The sequence below is a fragment of the Mugil cephalus genome, chromosome 23 (genome assembly GCF_022458985.1).
Source record: "Mugil cephalus isolate CIBA_MC_2020 chromosome 23, CIBA_Mcephalus_1.1, whole genome shotgun sequence".
Lineage (NCBI taxonomy): Eukaryota > Metazoa > Chordata > Actinopteri > Mugiliformes > Mugilidae > Mugil > Mugil cephalus.
Genome location: NC_061792.1, coordinates 686,843 through 704,342, shown reverse-complemented (window position 1 = coordinate 704,342; position 17,500 = coordinate 686,843). Strand labels below are relative to the sequence as shown.

General features: G+C 36.3%; 3 pseudogenes; all 3 read right to left on the bottom strand.

Moving 5' to 3' along the window:
* LOC125002090 overlaps positions 1–38 on the bottom strand; it is a 119-nt pseudogene extending 81 nt beyond the window's left edge.
* A 101-nt stretch (positions 39–139) lies between these two features.
* On the bottom strand, positions 140–258 carry LOC125002036 (annotated as a pseudogene).
* Positions 259–359: 101 nt separating this feature from the next.
* On the bottom strand, positions 360–478 carry LOC125001523 (annotated as a pseudogene).
* Positions 479–17,500: the final 17,022 nt, after the last annotated feature.

Here is a 17,500-nt window from a genome sequence, read left to right as displayed (position 1 = left end):
ACAAGATCGGGCGTGTTCAGGTTAGTATGGCCGTAAGCAATGTCAAATGTCACTAAAGCAGTATATATAAGTGATCAAAATCATCATTGCATGTATTTTGATGATGTAAATGTTACCATGTCTCCTGATGAGAATGAAAAGCTTACAGCACCTGGTATTCCCAGGCGGTCTCCCATCCAAGTACTAACCAAGCGCTACACTGCTTGGCTTCCGAGATCAGATGAGATCAGGCGTGTTCAGGGTCGTATGGCAGTAATCAATGGTAACTGTCACAAACGCAGTATATATAAGTGGTCAAAATCATGATTGCATGTATTTTGATGATGTAAATGTTACCATGTCTCCTGATGAAAATGAAAGGCTTACAGCGACTAGTATTCCCAGGCGGTCTCCCATCCAAGTAGTAACCAGGCCCGACCGTGCTTAGCTTCCGAGATCAGACGAGATCGGGCGTGTTCAGGTTGGTATGGCCGTAAGCAATGTCAAATGTCACTAAAGAAGTATATATAAGTGGTCAAAATGATCATTTCATGTATTTTGATGATGTAAATGTTACCATGTCTCCTGATGAAAATGGTAACAAATTCAAAGCCGCCCTCTCTTAGGAAAGATTGCACTTTCAGGCAATTTCCCAGAGTGCTCCCTACTGAGATATTTAGCTCTTTTGCTGTTTTGTTGGTTGCCATTGATGCTTGTTATTCGGGAAATGTTTTGTAAAACTTTGGACGAAAATCAATGAACCATGCTCTATTCAAGTGTGTTCGTTGTCTTGCTTGCAGTCAATTTGTAACTGTGAGAAGCACTAAAGAATGTACAGATCCACAGAGGCTTGTATAAAACAAACTTTCAGTAAGATCAAAGGCAAAGATTCTATGCCATCATGGCCAAAGGAAAAGATTTGATGAAAGGACAGAATTCTATGACATCATGAAGGAAAACATTCTATGGCACATTCTATGTAAATTTTGTGAGGAGTGCGATAGGAAGAGAGAGTGTGGGAAAGATTTTCCAAATTTCTTCTGTTTTCTGTGATAATTTTCTTTTCTCTCACTCTGGTTGTGTTTTCATTTAGGTTCCTCAATCAAAGTTTTCATTAACACCTTTCAATCTTGAGTGTCACATAGTGAGATCTATAACACTGCCGTGCGATGGTACTATTGATATGATAATATATGTCGTCAGATTTTGGCATGAGCAACCAAAATCACCATTACCACTCTTCTACCAACTGTATCAGTATTAGAAATAAATAGTAGTAGATGTAATTATTTTTGTACCTTTAACATATTTACTTTTATGTAGTTTCTCTCGTTTGGTTTTGTTTTATTTTAGCATTTTGCATTGTCTGTAAAACCTTCATTTCTCCACGGGGAATAACGTAAAATAGTCCTGCCTTATCTCTAATTCAAGATTCAAGTGATTCAGTACATCTAATGACAACTAACTGGGGTCTTTTTTATTTTCATAGATCACTCTTTTATACATGTCTCATAAAAAGTCCAGCATTAGAGCATAAACACTCAAATATGTTAAGGTTGACTCTTCGGCTATAGTTGTAGTTGTCCCAAATATTTAAAAGCTTACCCCGTTGGGAGCATCACAAAAGTGGGTAAAAAAAGGGTTTGCCCTTTTCCCAAGGGCAAACAGAAAACTTACAAAAAATAAAAATGAAAAACACCTACAGCCGGTTTTAAAAATGTTCTTAAATTTCTTGCCTAGGGAAACAAAAAGGTTAAAAAAAAATAAAATTTCTAACATCCATAAAAGGGGGACATTCTGACACATTGAAATTGGGGCCGTTTGCAAAGTTAAATTAGCCCCGTAGTTAGCTCCCCCCTTCCCCCGTATGCTAACGAAACCCGTTTATCTCCCTGGGCCCCGTTTTATTTCGGCGTCAGTTTAAATTTGGACAACACAAACTGATGCAAAATTTCAAGCAATGTTTGGAAAACCCCTTGTCAATATTTCTAATGCAAATCTCGACAGACAAAGTTCCCGGGTTTCCACCTCAACGTTGGGGTTTTCTGGATTGCCCGAAAGAAACGGGAAAAAACAGGGAAAAAATTTACATTAATACTTAAAAACATTGTGTAGTAAAGGGCCCCAATTTGCGCTGTTAAAAGTTTCCCGCTAACCAAAATGTAAACCTTTAGAGGGGGAAAAACGAAAAAAGAATTTAGCCACACATGTTAAAATACACGTGACACAAACCTATTGATTATACAATGTGGATTTAGGGTTAAAAAAAACCATTACACACTGTTTGGGGGCATGTTGGGCTAATTTTTTTTAAATTTTTTTTTGGCACCTACTTGCGCGCAATTTGGGCTAAAAGTTAATCCATATAGTTCCGTGCTTTCCACGCACAAAACAAAAGAAAAAGTGGATGAAACCGGGCGATGACGTCAAAGGGGGTGTCTTCCCTTTTATGATGCCTCAAATTTTTTTCCTTTGATGATGATGGGCATGAAATTTTTTCCTTTTTATCATGATGGCATTGAATCTTTGCCTTTGATCTTATTGAAAGTTTTTTTTTTATACAAAACCCAGGGGGGTTCCCTAGATTCTGTTAACTTTTAAACCTGGGAAAGGGAAACAGGGAAACAACCACGGGGTCTTAGAGGTGGTAAAGGGGGTTTAGTCACAAAGCGGGAAAATAAAAAATGGTTTTAAAAAACAAAAATTGATGTATTATGGGTGATGGAAAAGTTCCTGTGGGCCCCCGAAAGAAAAAAGAAAGGGTTACAGGCCCCGGGGGGGTTCCCGGTTGGGATGGCCGTAACAATGTCAAACCTCACTAAAGCAGTATAAATAAAAGGGGGCAAAATGATCATTTCATGTATTTTGAGTGTTTAAAATTTTCCGTCTTTCCCGATGAAAAAGGGAAAAATTCAAAAACCGCCCTCTCTGAGGAAAGATTGCACTTTCAGGGAATTTCCCAGAGTGGGTCCCCACGGATATTTTTGCTCTTTTTGCTGTTTTGTTGGGTTTCCATTGTGCTTGTTATTCGGAAATGTTTTGTTAAAAAATTTGGAAAAAATCAATGGGAAACCCTGCTTATTCAAGTTGGTTCCTTTTTTGCTTGCAGTTTAAATTTTTAACTTGACAGCACTAAAGAAAGTACAAAATCCACAGAGGCTTTTTAAAAAACAAACTTTCAGTAAGATCAAAGGGAAAGATTTATGCCATCATGGGGCCCAAAGGGAAAAAATTTGATTTAAAGGGGGGAGAATTTCCCATGACAAACATGGGAAGGGAAAAATTCTATGGGGACATTTTAAGTAAATTTTGTGAGGAGTGCCTAGGAAGAGAGAGTGTGGGGAAAAATTTTTTCCAAAATTTTTTCTGTTTTCGTGGGTCATTTTCTTTTCTCTCACCTGGGGTTTTTCATTTTTGTTCTCGATCAAAGTTTTTTTTAACACCCCTTTTAAATTTTTGGGGTGTCAAAAAGTTTAGAAAATTTTAACACTGCCCCTCCGATGGTATATTTATTGAAAATATATGTCGTCAGATTTTGGCATGAGCAACCAAAAACACCACTACCACTCTTCTACCCAAAATTATCAGTATTAGGGAATTTAAAAAGTAGTAGATGTAATTATTTTTGTACCTTTAAAATAAATTTTCCCTTTTTAAAAGTTTTTTTTTCCTTGGGTTTTTTTTTTGGTTTTAAAATTTTGGGGATTTTCGTAAAACTTATTTTTTCCACGGGGGAAAACGGGAAAAAAGTCCCGCCTTATTCCCCTAATTCACGATTCAATTGATTCAGGAACTTTAAAGCAAAATAACGGGGCTTTTTTTTTTTCCCTTGATCCCTCTTTTATATTCTCAAAAAAAAGTTCCAAACAATTTGAGCATAAACACTCAAAAAATGTTTAAGGGTTTTTTCTTTGGGTATAGTTTAGTTGAAAAAACTATTTTAAAAACTGTACAGTTGAGATCACAAAAGAGCTAAACCTTTTGCCCGTTCAAAAACAAACAGGGAAAAATTACAGCAAAAAAAAGACAAAAACAAAAATTTCAGCTTGGTTTAAAATGTTTTTAATTGCTTTCCCCATTAAAAAAAGGTTTAAAAAAAAAATAAAAAACTAACAAACTTTCAGGAAACATTCGGGAAAAATTGAAAATTGGGCTTAAACACGTTAACTTACCCCCTGGGTTTGCTCCCCACCCAAACCCTTTTCTAACGGCCCCCTTATCCCCACTGGGCCCCGTTTTATTTCGGGTCAGTTTTAAATTGTGGACAACAGCAAAATTTAAAGCAAAATACAACCCAAAGTTAGGAAACCACCTTTTCAAATTTCTAATGAAAAATCTCCGACAGCACACGTCGGCTACCACTTCAGACGTTTGGGGTTTTTCTGTATTGGGCCCCCAAAAAAAACGCAAAAACAGAAAATAATTTACATAATTTCTTACATCATTGTGTATAAAGCCACAAAGCGCTGTTAATAGGTTCCAGCTAGCCATTATGTTTTCAGAGGGAAAACGATAAAAAAATCACCCACATGAAATTAAAAATACAAAGTGGGCACAAACATATTGGGTTATACAAAGTGGATGAGGCTTAAACAAAAAATTTTCACCCAGTTTTTTGGGAGCAAATTTTTTCTAATTTTTGTGTAAATTTTTTTCGCGCAAGCAGACCAGTGCGACTACATGCCGCACATGGAGTAACGTTACAAACCATACAATTCCGTGCATGCTCCCCCACATACCCAAAAAAACGAAGGAGAAACCGGGGGATGACGTCATGGGATGTCTTCCCTTTTTATGAGTCCTCAATTTTTTTTCCTTTGATGATGATGTCATGAAAAGTTTTCCTTTTATCATATGGCATAGAAACTTTGCCTTTGATCTTTTTGAAAGTTTGTTTTTTAAAACCTTTTGGGGGGTCCTTAAATTCTGTTAGGAAAATTCAAAAATGAAAGCAAGCGAGCAAGCAAAAACCGGGGGGGCTTACGAGGGGGTATGGTTTTTCTGTCACAAAACGGGACAAAAGTTTGGGCAAAATCAATATTGCATGAAAATTTTATGGGAAAAAGTTCCCGTGTCCCCCGAAGAAAATGAAAGGCTTCAAAGGGCCTTTGGGGTTTTTCGGTTGTAAGGCCAAAAGCAATTCAAAAAACCCAAAAAAAATAAAGCAGTATAAATAATTGGGCCCAAAAAGTCATTGGGATGTATTTTTGATGATGTAAAAAGTTACCATGTTTTCCTGATGAAAAAAGGAAAAAAATTCAAAGCCGCCCCCTCTGGGAAAGATTGCACTTTCAGGCCCCCCCCCCCCCCCAATTTTTCCCCAAAAAGTGCTCCCTACTGAGTAACACTCTTTTGCTGTTTTGTTTTGGGTTCCCTTTATGCTTGTTATTTTGGGAAAAGTTTTTGTAAAAAATTTTGGGCGAAAATTTAATTTAACCATGCTCTAATTTAAAGGGGTTCGTTGTCTTGCCTTTCATTTAAATTTTTTAACCTTTAAAGCACTAAAGAATGTAAAAATCCACAGAGGGTTTTAAAAACAAAAATTTTAGTAAGATCAAAAAAAAAGATTCTATGCCATCCCTGGCCAAAAGAAAAGATTTGATGAAAACTTTAAAAGGAAAGAATTCAAAACATTCCCTGAAGGGAAAAAATTCTATGGCACATTTTTATGTAAATTTGTTTAGGATTTCGCAAAGGGAAAAGAGAGTGTGGGGAAAAATTTTCCAAATTTTCTTCTGTTTTCTGTGATCATTTTTTTTCTCTCACCTGGGTTTTGTTTTTTTATTTAGGTTCCCCCGTCAAAGTTTTCATTAAAACCTTTTAAACTTGAGTGTCACTTGTGGGGTTTTATTAAAAACTGCCGTCCGATGGTTTCTATTGATTTGATAATTTTAAGTCGTCAAATTTTGGCATTAGCAACCAAAATCCCACTACCACTCTTCAAAACTGTATCAGTAAATTTGTTTTTAAAAATTGTAGATGTAAATTAAATTTTTTTACCTTTAACAAATTTTCTTTTAATATTTCTCCCCCCTTTTGGTTTTGGGTTTTTTTTTTATCATTTTTGGGATTGTCCCTTTAAAAACCCTTTATTTTTTCCACGGGGAATTTAAAGAAAAATTTTGTCCGGGCCCTTTTCTCTAATTCCAAAATTCAAGTGATTCAGTTTTCATCTTTTAAGGGCAACTAACTGGGGGCTTTTTTTTTTTCATAGATTTACTCTTTTAAACAGGGCTCATAAAAGTCCAGCATTAAAAGCATTAAAAAATTAAATAAGAAGGGGGGGCTCTTTTGACTACGTTTTTATTGTACAAAATATTTAACGCTGTACCGTTCGCAAAAATACAACGGGCTACCAAATCAGACGTTGGGGTTTGCTGTATTGCCCCGAAAGGGAAAAGCAAAAACCCAAAATAATTTTTCATAATTTTCTTACATCATTGTGTAGTTTTTGCCCAAAGTGCGCTGTTTTTAGGTTCCCCGCTAGGGCCTTTTTGTACCTCAGAGGGGAAAAAACGATAAAGAATCACCCCCAAAATTTATTTTTAAAAAACAGGACACAAAAAAAAAATTGATTTCCAATGTTTTGAGGTTAAACCCAAAACCTTTTCACACAGTTATGGGGGCATTTTGGGGCTAATTTTTTTTTATTTTTTTTCGCGCACGTACAGACGCCCCCTGCGACTACATGCGCGCAAAGGAAAGGGGGTAACGTTACATCCATACGTAGTTCCCCTGCATGCTCAGCACATACAAAAAAAAATGGATGAAAAAGGGCGATGATGTCATGGGATGTCTTCCCTTTTATGACGTCCTCAAAATTTTTTTTCCCTTTTAATGAGGGTGTCATGAAAATGTTTTCCCCTTTTATAAGATGGCTAAATCTTTGCCTTTGATCTTTTTGAAAGTTTGTTTTATACAAACCAAAGGGGGGTCCGGAAAATTCTTTTTAGGGCTTTCAAAAAATGAAAGCAAGCGGGACAACAAACACGGGGGGTCTTACGAGGTTTGGGAAGGTGCATCACAAAGCGGTACATTATAAGTGGTCAAAAACAAAATTTTTATGTATTATTTAAATGGAAATGTTCCGTGTCCCCCGTTTAAAAAAGAAAGGCTTACAGGGCCTGGGCGTGTTCAGGGTTTGGGATCGCCGTAAGCAATGTCAAACTCACTAAAGCGTAAAATAAAGGTCAAAAAGATCAAATTTCAGGGATTTTTTAGATGTAAATGTTACCTTGGGCTTTCCCGATGGGAAAAAGGGAAAAAATTTTAAACCCCCCCCTTCTGAGGAAAGATTGCACTTTCAGGGAATTTCCCCAAATGCCCCTTTCTGAGATATTTTTGCTCTTTTCTGTTTTTTTTGGGTTTCCAAATTTAAAGCTTGTTTTTTCGGGAAAAGTCTTTTTAAAACTTTGGGCGGAAAAACAATGGGAAACCCTGCTCTAATTCAAGTGTGTTCGTTGTCTTTTCTTGCAGTCAATTTTTAAAATCTGGGCAAGCACCTTTAAAAATTACGATCCACGAGGCTTTTTAAAACAAACTTTCCCGTAAGATCAAAGGCAAAAGATTCATTTCCATCATGGCCAAAGGAAAAAATTTTATTAAAAAGGACGAATTCTATGAAATCAAGAAGGGAAAAAAATTCAAAGGGACATTGTATGTAAATTTTGTGAGGAGTGCGCTAGGAAGAGAGAGTGGGAAAAAGATTTTCCAAAATTTTTTCTGTTGTCTTGATAATTTTCTTTTTTCCCCACTCTGGTTGTGTTTTCATTTGGGTTTTGATTTAAAGTTTTTATTAACCCCTTTCAATCTTTGGGGTCACCCTTTGAGATCTATAAACCCCTTTCCCGTCCCATGGGATTTGATATGAAAAATATGTCGTCAGGGGTTTTGGGATGAGCCAAAACCAAAAACACCAAATTTCCACTCTTTTACCAAATGTATCATATTAGTAATAAAAGTTGAAAATGTAATTTTTTTTTGTACCCTTTTAAAATTTTTTTACTTTTTAAATAGTTTCTTCCTTTGGGTTTTTTGGGTTTTTTTTAAAAATTTATTTTCCCTTTTCTGTAAAACCTTCATTTTTTCCACGGGGGAAAAAAGTAAAATAGTCCTGCCTTATCTCTAATTTAAAATTCCAAATCCCTTTTAGTACATCAATGACAACTAAAATGGGGGCCTTTTTTTTTTTTCCAAAGATCCCCTCTTTTTATACATGTTTTCATAAAAAGCCAGCTTAGAGCCCTAAAAACTTAAATAAAAGGGTGGCTCTTTTGACTATAGTTGTAGTTGTACAAAATATTTAAAAGCTGTACCATTCGCAGCTCACAACGGGGTTTAAAACCCGGGTTAAACCCGTTCCAAGAAAAAACAAAAAATTTTCAGCAAAAAAAAAAGGGCAACCAACTACAGCTTTGGGAAAAAATGTTTTTTAATTTTCTTTCCTAGGTAAACAAAAGGTTTAAAAAAAAAAAAAATACTAACAACAAAAAGACACATTTTGACAAATTGAAATTTGGGCGTTTGCACGTTAACTTACCCCCTATTTTGTCCCCCCCTCCCCGTATGCTAACGACCCGTTAATCCCACTTTGGGCCCCGTTTTATTTCGGGGATCAGTTCAAATTGTGGGGCAACAAACAAATTGAAAGCAAAATACAAACAAAGGTTTGGGGGGCCACTTTTTCAATTTTTTTTCTTAAAAAAAAAATCTCGACAGGGAAAACTCGGGTTTCCACTTCAACGTTGGGGTTTTGCTGTATTCCCCCAAAGAAACGCAAAAACAGAAAAATAATTTACATAATACTTTTCATCATTGTGTAGTAAACCACAAGTAGCGCTTTTTTAAAAAGGTTCAAGGGGGTTTGGACCATTATGTACCCCCAGAAGGAAAATACCCATAAAAAAATCCCGGCCGGGACAAGGGAAATTTAAAAACAGTGACACAAACATATTGATTTACAATGTTGGGTGAGGCTTAAAAAAAAACCTTTTTCCCCATTTTTTTTTTGGGAGCATTTGGTCTTTAAATTTTTTTGAAAATTGGGTTTTTGGCACGTACAGGGCGCACGTGCGATTTCATGGGGCGCAGATGGGGTTTAATTTTACAACCATTCGTAGGGTTTCCCTGCATGCCCCAGCACAACAAAAGAACCCATGGATGGGAAACATGCGTTATGTCATGGGAGGTTTTTCCTTTTATGACTTTCCCAATTGTTTTCCCTTTTATGATGATGTCATGGAAAGTTTTCCTTTGATCATGGGTGGCATAGAATCTTTGCCCCTTTTATCTTATTTGGGGAAAAATTTTTTTTAACAAACCTAGGGGGCCCTAGATTCTGTTAGACTTTCAAACGAAACAAGCCCAAAACAAGCAAACACGGGCGTCTTCGAGGGGGTTTGGTGGCTGGCACAAAACGGTACATATAAGGGGGTCAAAATCTAAAGGGATTATTAAAATGATGGGGAAAAGTTTCCTGGTCCCCCCATGAAAATGAAAAATTTAAAAGGGGCCTGGGGGGTGTTTTTAGGTTGGTTTTGGGCCCCAAAACAAGCAAAAATCCCCTAAACATATAAAAAATTTGGTTTAAAATGATCATTGCATGTAATTTTTTTGATGTAAAAGTTACTAAAGTCTCCCATGAAAATGGTTAAAAAATTCAAAGCCGCCCCTAGGAAAGTTGGGACTTTCAGGGGAAATTTCCCCGAGTGCTCCCTACTGAGGGTATTCAGCCTTTTGCTGTTTTTTTTGGGTTGCCCCTTTATGCTTTTTATTTTGGGAAAAGTTTTGTAAAACTTTGGAAAAAAAATCAATGAAAACCCTTTCCCCCTATTTAAGTGTGTTCCTTTTCTTGGTTTTCCGTCAATTTTTAACTCTGACAAGCCCCTAAAGAATGTTTCAGATCCCCAGAGGTTGTATTTAAAAAAAACTTACGTAAGATCAAAGGCAAAGATTCAAAGGCCCCCCATGGCCAAAGAAAAGATTTGATGAAAAACATCAAAGGCCCGAATTCTATGACATCATGAAGGAAAAATTCTAAGGCAAAATTCTTTTAAAATTTTTGGGGGAGGGGTGCCCCTAGGAAAAAGAGGGGTGTGGAAAAAATTTTTCCCAAAAAACTTTTCCCGTTTTCTGTGTAATTTTCTTTCTCTCACTCTGGTTGTGTTTTTTATTTTTGGTTTTCCCCGGGTCAAAATTTTTCATTAAAACCTTTCCCAAACTTGGGGTGTCCCCAAAAAGTGAGATCTTTTAACACTGCCCCTTTCCCATGGGACTTTTTGTATGTAATATATGCGGGCAGGGTTTTGGCATGACAACCCCAAAAACACCACTACCACCCTTTACCCAAATGTACAGTATTAGTAATAAATTTGTAGTAGATTAATTATTTTTTTACCTTTAAAAAAATTTACTTTTATTTAAAAATTTCTCCCTTTTTGGGTTTTTGGTTTTTTTTTTATCATTTTGCATTTCTGGAAAACCTTCATTTTTTCCAAAAGGGGAAAAAAGTAAAATATCCTGCCTTATCTTAATTCAAGATTCAATGATTTAGTACATCCCCAAAGACAACTAATGGGGTCTTTTTTATTTTCATAGATCACTCTTTTATTTCATGTCTCAAAAAAGTCCCGCATTAAGCATAAAAAAAATTAAATAAGAAGGGTGGCTCTTCGACTATAGTTGTAGTTTTACAAAATATTTAAACCCCTGTACCATTGCCAAAACACAACCCGGGCTAAACCCAAATCAGACCCTTGGGGGTTTGCTGTATTGCCCCAAAGAAAAACCAAAAAAAGAACAAATTTTCATAATACTTAAATCATTGTGTAAATAAAGCCACAAGTAGCGCTGTTAAAAAGGTTTCCCGCTAGACCCTTATGTACCCTCAGAGGGGGAAAACGATAAAGAATCCCGCCCCACATGATTTAAAATACACTTGACACAAACATATTGAATTTTACAATTTTGGGGTTTAGGCCTTTAAAAAAACCTTTTCACACATTTTTGGGGGCATGTTGGTTAATTTTTTGTGTTTGTTTTCGCGCCCGTACCCGAGCACGTGCCCACTCATGCGCCAGATGGAGTAAAAGTTACATCCATAAAAAGGGAGTTCCGTGCATGCCCGCACAACAAAAAAAACGATGGGTGAAACAGGGCGATGGGTGTCATGGGATGCTTCCTTTTATGAGGTTTCCCCAAATTTTTTTTTTCCTTTGATGAGGGTGTTTATGAAATGTTTTTCCCTTTGATCATGATGGCATAGAAAAATTTGCCTTTGATCTTATTAAAATTTTTTTTAAAACAAACCTATGGTGGTTTCCCTGATTTGTTGACTTTCAAAAATGAAAAGCAAGCGAGCAAGCAAACACGGGCGTCTTCGAGGGGGTATGGTGTCCCGTCACAAAAACGGTACTATAAGTGGGCAAAAAAAAAAAAATTTTCCAAAAGTATTTTTGATTTATGGGAAAAGTTCCTTGTCCCCCCGATAAAATGAAAGGTTACAGGACCCCGGGCGTGGTTTTAGGTTGGTATTTGCCCTAAGCAATGTCAAACATCCCTAAAGCAGATAAATAAATGGTCAAAAAATTTTATTTTTCATGATTTTGATGATGTAAAAGGTTTCCATGTCTCCGATGAAAATGGTAAAAAATTCAAAGCCGCCCCCTCTGGGAAAGAATTTCACTTTTAGGCAATTTCCCCGAGTGTCCCCACTGGATTTTCAGCTCTTTTGGGTGGTTTTTTTTTGGTTGCCTTTAGGTTGTTATTTGGGAAATGTCGGGAAAACCCTTTTGGGCGAAAATCAATGACCATGCTCTATTCAAGTTGTTCGTTGTCTTGCTTGCAGTCAATTTTTAACTCTGACAAGCACTAAAGAATGGGAAAAGATCCCAGAGGCTTGTATAAAACAAACTTACAGTAAGATTTAAAAGGGAAAGATCTATGCCCCATGGCCAAAGGAAAAAGTTTAATGAAAACATCAAAGGGGGCAGAATTCTATGACATCATGAAGGAAAAACATTCCCATGGCCCATTTAAAGTAAATTTTGTGAGGAGTGCGCTAGGAAAAGAGAGTGTGGAAAGATTTTTTTCCCAAAAAACTTCTGTTTTCGTGATAATTTTTTTTCTCTCCTCTGGTTTGTTTTCATTTTAAAGGTTCCTCATCAAAGGGTTTTTATTAACCCCCTTTCAAAACTTTTATGTCCCCATAGTGAGTTTTAAAACCTGCCGCCGATGGTACTAATTTTATTGTTTAAAATATTTTCGTCAGATTTTGGCATGAGCAACCAAAAACACCCAAATCCCCCTTTTTTCCCACCACTGTATCAGTTTAGTAAAAAATAGTATTTGAAAGAAAAATTTTTTTGTACCCTTTTTAAAATATTTAAATTTTATATAGTTTCTCTCCTTTTGGGTTTTTGGTTTTTTTTATCATTTTTCATTGTCTGTTTAAAACCCTTTAATTTTTCCACGGGGAATAAACGTAAAATAGTTTCCTTTCCAAAACTCTAAATTTAAGATTCAAGTCATTCAGTAAACTAATTTACAATAACTGGGGTTTTTTTTAATTTTCCCTTGATCACTCTTTTTTACAGTCTCCCTAAAAAGTCCCCGCAAATTGAGCAAAACACTTAAATAAGAAAGGGGGGTCTTCGACTATAGTTTTTAGTTTTTACAAATAAATTTTAAAGCTGTACCATTTGCCCCGCAAACACAAAAGGGGTTAACCGGTTAGCCTGTTCCAAAGGGCAAACAGAAAACTTTCAGCAATAAAAATTTAAAAACAACCCAACTGGGAAAACTGTTTTTAAATTTATTTTCCTAGGTAAAACAAAGGTTAAATAAAAAAAAAATTAAAATAAAAAAACAAAACAAAGACACATTTTGGAAAACCCCCTTGAAATTTTTGGGAGTTAAGGCCCCCCCCCCGGTTAAAACCCCCCTTTAGCCCGGTAGTTAGGGCCTCCCACTTTCCACCCGGTTAAGCCTTTTCCCCCCAACCCCCCCCCCGGTTATCCCCCCACCTTTTGGCCTCCCCTTTTTTTTCGCATCAGTTTAAAAATTTTGGACAAAAAAGCAAATTGATGCAAAATACAAACAATGTTATGAAAACCCCTTGTCCAAAATTTCTAATGACAAAACTCGACAGCAAAAACGTGGGTACCCCTTTTAAAGTTTTGGGGGTTTTCTGTATTGCCCCCAAAGAAAAGCAAAAACAGAACTAATTTCAAAAAATTTCTTTAAAACATTGGTTTGTTTAAAACCACAAATAGCGCTGTTAATAGGTTCCGCAGACCCTATTTTCCCCAGGAAAGGAAAAAACGATAAAGAAACTCCCCAAAATGAATTTTTAAAATTTCACGGGGACACAAACATAAATTTATTAACAATGGGGATGAGGCTTAAACAAACCCTTTTACAAAACAGTTATGGGGCATGTTGGTCAAAATTTTTTTGAATTTTTTTTCGCGCCCCTACAGCGCACGTGGGAAATACTTTCGCGCAGAGGAGTAAAAGTTTCATTTCCCCTACGTATTCCGTGCATGCTCACGCACATCCCAAAAAAAACGTGGATGAAACAGGGCGATGATGTATGGGAGGTCTTCCTTTGATTTACGTCCTCATTGTTTTCCTTTGATGATTGATTTCCCCCCCCGAAATGTTTTCCTTTGATCATGATGGAATTTGAAAACTTTGGGCCCTTTTTATTTATTGAAAAATTTGTTTTATACAAACCTAGGGGGGTTCCCTTTTTTCTGTTAGCCCTTTTAAACTGAAAACAACGAGAAAACAAAAAAGGGGGTCCTTTTTAGGTGGGAAAGGTGTCTGTCACAAAACGGGGCATATAAGTGGTCAAAATCAATATTTCAAGTTTATGATGATGGAAAATGTTCCCCGTTTCCCCGGGTGAAAAGAAAAGGGTTACAGGGCCTGGGCTGTTCAGGTTGGTTGGCCCTTAAGCAAAAGTTTAAACATCACTAAAGCATATAAAAAAAGTGGTCAAAAGGATCATTTTCATGTATTTTGTGTTTTAAAAGTTTCCAGTCTCCTGGGTGAAAAAGGTAACAAATTCAAAAAGCCGCCCCTCTAGGGGGAAAATTGCACTTTCAGGCAATTTTTCCCCGGGGTGCTCCCTACTGAGTTTTTCAGGTCTTTTTGCTGTTTGTTTGGGTTTCCATTGATGTTGTTTTTCGGGAAAAAGTTTTGTAAAACTTTGGCCGGAAAAAACAATGAACCAAGCTCATTCAAGTGTTTCCTTTTCTTGCTTGCAGTCAATTTGTAACCTTTACAAGCACTAAAGAAAGTCCCAAACCACAGAGGCTTGATAAAACAAACCCCTTTCAGTAAATCAAAGGGAAAGATTTTTAGCCATCTTCCAAAGGAAAAGATTTTTATGAAATCATCAAAGGACAGAAATTTTTTTTGAAAACAAGAAGGAAAACAAAACTATGGCACATTCTATGTAAAAATTTTTTTGGGGGGGAGTGCGGTTTGGGAAAAGGGGAGGGGTGGGAAAAAATTTTCCAAATTTCTTTGTTTTCTGTGAAATTTTTTTTTCCTCAACCCGGTTGTGTTTTATTTAGGTTTTCCCCGATCAAAAATTTTTATTAACACCTTTCAATCTTGAGTGTCACATAGTGAGAAAACCCCCATAAAAAATGCCCTCCGTGGGGATAAATTTATTTGAAAAATTTATGTCGTCAGATTTTGGCATTAGCAAAACCCAAAAATTTTACCCCCTACAAATCTTCCCACCCAAATGAACCGTATTAGTAATAAATAGTAGTAGATGTAATTATTTTTGTACCTTTAAAAAATATTTACCCTTTTATTGTTTCTCTCCTTTTTGGGTTTTTTTTTGTTTTTTCATTTTTCTTTGTCTGTAAAACCTTCATTTCTCCCCCACAGGGGAAAAACGTAAAAAAAAGTCCCGCCTTATCTCTAATTCAAGATTCAAGTTTTTCAGTACAACTAATTACAAATAACTGGGTCCCTTTTTTTTTTTTTCCCTAGATCATCTTTTATACATGTCTCCTAAAAAAACCAGGATTAGAGCTTAAAAAAATTAAAAAAGAAAAGGGGGCTCTTTTGAAAAGTTTTAGTTGTTTCAAAATAATTTTAAAGCTGTACCAGTTCGCAAAAATCACAAGGGGTACCCCTTTAGACGTTGGGGGTTTTCTGTATTTTTCCCCAAAGGAAAAGCAAAAAAGAACAAAATTTAAAATAAAACTTTCCCTCATTGTGTAGTAAAGCCACAAGACGCTGTTTTAAAGGGTTTCCCGCTAAACCTTAAGTACCTCAGGGGAAATTAAAGATAAAGAAACCCGCCCCCACAGATTTTAAAATACATTGACAAAACCTATTGGGTTATACAATTTTTGGGGGTGAGGATTTAAAAAAACCCTTTTCCCCACATTTTTTGGGGGGGATGGGTTTGGGCTAATTTTTTTTGGGGTTGTTTTCGCGCACGGGACAGACCCCCGTGCGACTACAAAGCGCGCAGTGGAGTAAAAATTACCCATTACTGTCCTGCAACCCACCACATACAAAAAAAACGATGGAAAAACTTTGGGGGATGATGTCATGGGTTTTCCTTTGATGACGTCCCAATTGTTTTCCTTTTTTGATTGAAGGGCTTTAAAAGGGTTTTTCCTTTGGGTCATGATGGCCAAAAGAATCTTTGCCTTTGATCTTTTTGAAATTTGTTTTAAAACAAAACCCGGTGGGCCGTAATTCTGTTAGACTTTTAAACTGAAAGCAAACGGAAAAAGCAAAACAGGGCGCTTACGAGGTGGGATGGTGTCAGTCACAAAAGCGGAAAATATAATGGTCAAAATCAATATTGCATGAAAATTTTAAAAGATGGGAAAAGGTTCCCGTGTCCCCTGATGAAAATGAAAGGGGTTACAGGCTGGGCGTGTTCAGGTTTGGGTTTTGCCGTAACAAAAGGGAAAAAACACAAAAGCAGTATAAATAAGTGGTCAAAAGATTTATTTGCATGTATTTTTTATGATGAAAAGTTACCATGTCTCCTGAAAGAAAAAAGGGAACAAATTCAAAGCCCCCCCCTTTTTGAGGGAAAGATTGCACTTTTTAGGCAAATTTTCCCCGAGTGCGCCCTCCCGAAAAGGGTTTAAACTCTTTTTTCTGTTTTGTTGGTTGCCAAAGATGCTTGTTATTGGGAAATGTCCTTTTTAAAAAAATTTGGACGAAAATCAATGAACCCTGGGGTCTTTTCAAGTGTGTTCGTTGTCTTGGGTTGCAGTCAATTTGTAACTTGACAAGCAATTTAAAAAATGTACAGATCCCAGGGCTTGTAAAAAAAACAACTTACGTAAGATAAAAGGGAAAAAATTCTATGCCATTTATGGCCAAAGAAAAGATTTTATTTAAAAACATCAAAAGGGCAGGGAATTTTTTTTTGACATCAAGAAGGGGGAAAAATTCAAAGGGACTTTCCCATGAAATTTTGTGAGGGTGCGCTAGGAAAAAGAGTTGGGGGAAAAATTTTCCCAAATTTTTTTCTTTTTCTGTGATAATTTTCTTTTTTCTCACTTGGGGTTTTGTTTTCCCTTTAGGTTCCTCGGGGTCAAAGTTTTCATTAAAAACTTTTTAAAAACTTTTTGGGGTCACATAGTGAATCCCATAACCCCTGGCGTCCCATGGTATTTTTGATATGATAAATATAGTCGTCAGATTTTGGCCCGAGCAACCAAAAAAACACCACTAAACCCCTCTTTACCCCAAATGTTTCAATATTAGTAATTAAAAAGTAGTGATGTAATTAAATTTTTTTACCTTTTTAAAATATTTACTTTTTAAAAGTTTTCTCCTTTGGTTTTTGGGGTTTTTTTATCATTTTGCATTGTCTGTAAAAAACCTTCCCTTTCTCCAGGGGAATAACGTAAAATAGTCCTGGGCCCTTTTCTCTAATTCAAGATTCCAAATCATTCAGTTTCAATTTTAAAGACAACTAACGGGGGTTTTTTTTATTTTCATAGATCACTCTTTTATACATGTTTTAAAAAAAAGTCCAGCATTAGAGCCTAAACCTTTAAATAAAAAGGGTGGCCTTCGACTTAATTGTAGTTTTTCAAAATAAATTTTTGCTGTTAAAACCCGTTCGCGATACAAAAGGGCTTAACCGGTTAGGGCCCGTTTTCCCCGGGCAAACCCGAAAACTTACAGCAATAAAAATGAAACACAAAATACAGCCCGGGAAAACTGTTCTTTAAATTTCTTGCCTAGGGAAAAAAAAGGTTTTTAAAAAAAAAAAAAATAATAACATACAAAACAGACCATTCTGAACATTGAAATTGGACGTTAGCAAGTTTAACTTAGCCCCCCAAATTAGCTCCCCACCCCCCACCGTATTGCTAACGACCACGTTATCTTCACTGGCCTGTTTTTTTTTCGGGTCAGTTCAAATTGGGACAACCCGCAAATTTTAGGGAAAACAAAAAAATGTTTAAAAACCATTGTCAATAAATTTTTAATGACAAATCTCACAGCACACCTTTGG